Source organism: Schistocerca piceifrons, unplaced genomic scaffold (genome assembly GCF_021461385.2).
Source record: "Schistocerca piceifrons isolate TAMUIC-IGC-003096 unplaced genomic scaffold, iqSchPice1.1 HiC_scaffold_936, whole genome shotgun sequence".
Classification (NCBI taxonomy): Eukaryota; Metazoa; Arthropoda; class Insecta; order Orthoptera; family Acrididae; genus Schistocerca; species Schistocerca piceifrons.
Window position 1 is genome coordinate 5608267 of NW_025729208.1, and position 5000 is coordinate 5613266.

The 5000-nt window shown below is 52.5% G+C and overlaps 1 non-coding gene across 1 annotated transcript in view; it reads right to left on the reverse strand.

The window, feature by feature from the left end:
* LOC124772202 overlaps positions 1-1218 on the reverse strand; it is a 1909-nt gene extending 691 nt beyond the window's left edge. Inside the window, exon 1 of the ribosomal RNA XR_007013868.1 lies at positions 1-1218. This exon is cut by the window's left edge and continues 691 nt beyond it. This is a non-coding gene — a ribosomal RNA (small subunit ribosomal RNA).
* Between the last annotated feature and the right edge of the window lie 3782 nt (positions 1219-5000).

Below are 5000 nucleotides of genomic sequence, written 5' to 3' on the forward strand. Positions count from 1 at the left end.
ACCATACTTCCCCCGGAACCCAAAAGCTTTGGTTTCCCGGAGGCTGCCCGCCGAGTCATCGGAGGAACTGCGGCGGATCGCTGGCTGGCATCGTTTATGGTTAGAACTAGGGCGGTATCTGATCGCCTTCGAACCTCTAACTTTCGTTCTTGATTAATGAAAACATACTTGGCAAATGCTTTCGCTTCTGTTCGTCTTGCGACGATCCAAGAATTTCACCTCTAACGTCGCAATACGAATGCCCCCGCCTGTCCCTATTAATCATTACCTCGGGTTCCGAAAACCAACAAAATAGAACCGAGGTCCTATTCCATTATTCCATGCACACAGTATTCAGGCGGGCTTGCCTGCTTTAAGCACTCTAATTTGTTCAAAGTAAACGTGCCGGCCCACCGAGACACTCAATAAAGAGCACCCTGGTAGGATTTCAACGGGGTCCGCCTCGGGACGCACGAGCACGCACGGGGCGGTCGCACGCCTTCGGCTCGCCCCACCGGCAGGACGTCCCACGATACATGCCAGTTAAACACCGACGGGCGGTGAACCAACAGCGTGGGACACAAATCCAACTACGAGCTTTTTAACCGCAACAACTTTAATATACGCTATTGGAGCTGGAATTACCGCGGCTGCTGGCACCAGACTTGCCCTCCAATAGATACTCGTTAAAGGATTTAAAGTGTACTCATTCCGATTACGGGGCCTCGGATGAGTCCCGTATCGTTATTTTTCGTCACTACCTCCCCGTGCCGGGAGTGGGTAATTTGCGCGCCTGCTGCCTTCCTTGGATGTGGTAGCCGTTTCTCAGGCTCCCTCTCCGGAATCGAACCCTGATTCCCCGTTACCCGTTACAACCATGGTAGGCGCAGAACCTACCATCGACAGTTGATAAGGCAGACATTTGAAAGATGCGTCGCCGGTACGAGGACCGTGCGATCAGCCCAAAGTTATTCAGAGTCACCAAGGCAAACGGACCGGACGAGCCGACCGATTGGTTTTGATCTAATAAAAGCGTCCCTTCCATCTCTGGTCGGGACTCTGTTTGCATGTATTAGCTCTAGAATTACCACAGTTATCCAAGTAACGTGGGTACGATCTAAGGAACCATAACTGATTTAATGAGCCATTCGCGGTTTCACCTTAATGCGGCTTGTACTGAGACATGCATGGCTTAATCTTTGAGACAAGCATATGACTACTGGCAGGATCAACCAGGGAGCTGCGTCAACTAGAGCTGAGCAGCCGGCCGCCCGGGAGTGTGTCCCGGGGGCCCGCGCGAACACGCAAGCGTCCGCTCAATCATTCTGCAAACAGGAGGAGGCTGAGCTCCCCTGCACAATACACCTCGAAACCCTCTCAGGTCCCGGCGGCGCGCAGCGCCGTCCCAAGTACTTGGTCGGGTTCGAGAGAGGCGCAATCGCCCGGAGTTAGGCGAGTAGACGCTTTCGGTGCGACCACCCGTGCTCCCAACTGAGCTTGCCGCTGCCGACAGAGGCCCGGGAGCGTGCTGTCGTGGCATTGCCGGCGGGAGACAACACGCGCCACCTACGGTGACCGGCAGCTCCAACGCCAGCGCCACAGAAGGACAAAAGCCCCACTTGGGTGCCGAAGCGAACTCTCCCAGCACAGCGCACGCGCCAACACATCCGCACAGCTGCGATACAAACCACCAGCGAGAACCGCTGGGGCGCCCGAGCAGCAGACGGCGTCGCGGCGCCGAGCGCCGGGCGGCAGCGCATCCTCAACGCACACAGTCCTCAATCGGACCAGCACACTGAAGATGTCCACCGCGCTTCGCACCGGGCCCGCGAGGACCTACTTTGGCCGCACGGCGCCGCGCGCAGGGTGCGCCGGCGCGCAGCTGCGACGCCTGCCGCGTCCGTCGGCCGGCGCGCCTGCCACTGGCCGCCCCCACCAGCCGGCTGTAGCGCGTGCGCCCACGCACCGCGCGGCCAGCACGCCGGGAGGCGCCCCCTCACCGGCCGGGGACGGTCCCACCCAGCCACCGCCGCGTATCGCTTCACACCCAGATGCCGTTCAGTTTCGTCGGCATGGTGGGTATCGCTGGAACAACCGGTTAGTACCTCAACCTATCGTCGCCATCACCGATTCACCCCTAGCGAGAACAACCGCACCACAACAGGTTACCATTTGTTCATTTGCGTAACTTCACCAGAAAACGCAGGCGTCCATCGCCATTTGCAACTTCCACGATTATTGCATGCCTGTGTCAGGTGTCACGCCACACTACGTCTGCCCACATACACGCAACAAAATGTGCACGCCTAGACAATACGTGGAAGGTGGCCCCCGTACGTATGCGATGTCCATTGCTCGAACGACTGTCAACCGGCCTCTGTAGCATGTCGCAGATATGGAACGCGGTGCACCATGCCATCACGGTGTGTGAGGAGAGACGACTAGGTCCGAATACATCAACAGACAGCTCATGCTGATCGCCATCCACGGCGTCCGTTCCTCCCACACGTCTCTATGGCGTACCACACTGCAATCCAGCTCTCATAGGGAGACGACACGTAGCTGCGTGCACAATATTTGCACTGTATGGTCCGCCGTTTTTGGGCGCAGTCGTTGTACGGTCACACATGTGCCACGATGTATCATTCAGTACATAAGGACGAATGTGCAGTACAGATTGTGGTTTACGCGTACGACATTAGCGGACAGTTGACACAGGCCGCACCACAACGTAGCCTGAGTACGTCGCATGCGGAGGGCATTGAACATGCAAAGTTCTCACCAACCAGCTTGCGAAGGCAGGGGGCAAGGTGGGGACGTGGGGAGGGGCGGCATGTACGTCCTGCTGCCATCCACATTACAGTGTACAGCAGGAGCATGTGGAAAGTGAGCAAGACTTGCAAGGTGTTTAACATGAAGCGATACACAGGGGAGCGGGGAGTGCGAGTAGCGAACTATATTGCGAGGGTTGCGGGTGGGCAACACTACACTAATTGAACGAGTCGTATAACAATTACAGAGCAGGTTTAGGCGACAACGTGGGTTACGTTAGGCGACAACGTGGGTTAGGTTAAGGCACGACGTGGGTTAGGTTAAGGCACGACATGGGTTAGGTTAAGGCACAACATGGGTTAGGTTAAGGCACAACATGGGTTAGGTTAAGGCACAACATGGGTTAGGTTAAGGCACAACATGGGTTAGGTTAAGGCACAACATGGGTTAGGTTAAGGCACAACATGGGTTAGGTTAAGGCACAACATGGGTTAGGTTAAGGCACAACATGGGTTAGGTTAAGGCACAACATGGGTTAGGTTAAGGCACAACATGGGTTAGGTTAAGGCACAACATGGGTTAGGTTAAGGCACAACATGGGTTAGGTTAAGGCACAACATGGGTTAGGTTAAGGCACAACATGGGTTAGGTTAAGGCACAACATGGGTTAGGTTAAGGCACAACATAGGTTAGGTTAAGGCACAACATAGGTTAGGTTAAGGCACAACATAGGTTAGGTTAAGGCACAACATGGGTTAGGTTAAGGCACAACATGGGTTAGGTTAAGGCACAACATGGGTTAGGTTAAGGCACAACATGGGTTAGGTTAAGGCACAACATGGGTTAGGTTAAGGCACAACATGGGTTAGGTTAAGGCACAACATGGGTTAGGTTAAGGCACAACATGGGTTAGGTTAAGGCACAACATGGGTTAGGTTAAGGCACAACATGGGTTAGGTTAAGGCACAACATGGGTTAGGTTAAGGCACAACATGGGTTAGGTTAAGGCACAACATGGGTTAGGTTAAGGCACAACATGGGTTAGGTTAAGGCACAACATGGGTTAGGTTAAGGCACAACATGGGTTAGGTTAAGGCACAACATGGGTTAGGTTAAGGCACAACATGGGTTAGGTTAAGGCACAACATGGGTTAGGTTAAGGCACAACATGGGTTAGGTTAAGGCACAACATGGGTTAGGTTAAGGCACAACATGGGTTAGGTTAAGGCACAACATGGGTTAGGTTAAGGCACAACATGGGTTAGGTTAAGGCACAACATAGGTTAGGTTAAGGCACAACATAGGTTAGGTTAAGGCACAACATAGGTTAGGTTAAGGCACAACATAGGTTAGGTTAAGGCACAACATAGGTTAGGTTAAGGCACAACATAGGTTAGGTTAAGGCACAACATAGGTTAGGTTAAGGCACAACATAGGTTAGGTTAAGGCACAACATAGGTTAGGTTAAGGTACAACATAGGTTAGGTTAAGGTACAACATAGGTTAGGTTAAGGTACAACATAGGTTAGGTTAAGGTACAACATAGGTTAGGTTAAGGTACAACATAGGTTAGGTTAGGTTAGGTTACACGTTGTTGTAAGGAAAGGTGTAGGGGGGGGCGGGGGCGGCAGGTTCGTTGATAGTGATTATAGTAAGTGAATGCTTGTGACATGATCAGATTTGTCACGTCAGGATGCACCTTTGGCTTATTAGAGGCGGCGCTCCAATTCTATGCTTGTGTCAGACCTGTGTCTTTGACTCATGTCATTGTTTGTGCGCTGTGACAGGAGGTACTATTGTGATGTTGGGTGCACCGTTGTATAGGACATGTGTGGGTGTTGGTGCCTGATCTGCGCAATGGTGGATGTCGAAAGGGTGGGATATTGTATTTTCCGCATGGACCTCCTGGTCTGGTTGTGATAGTGTGGATTGTGTAATGTGGCGGAGAGGATGCACTGGATGTTGTTCCATGCTGGTGCTTACATATTGTATGTGCGCCCGTTAGAAGCAGAGAGTGGTGCGTGATCAGAGTGGCTGGCTGACGTGTGGTTCCCATTGTGGGCAGACTCTTTCAGCATGTATACGGACAGTTGTATATATATTCTGTAGTTTGATGGCTCTGCATTGATTACTAATCAGCGCCGTGTGTACGGGTAATCTGGTTCCAGTCCAAAATGTTCCATCTGTGTACATTAGTGACAAAGACTCCCCTCATGCAGTGGGGCTCGGTCTGTTATAACTCTTCCGCG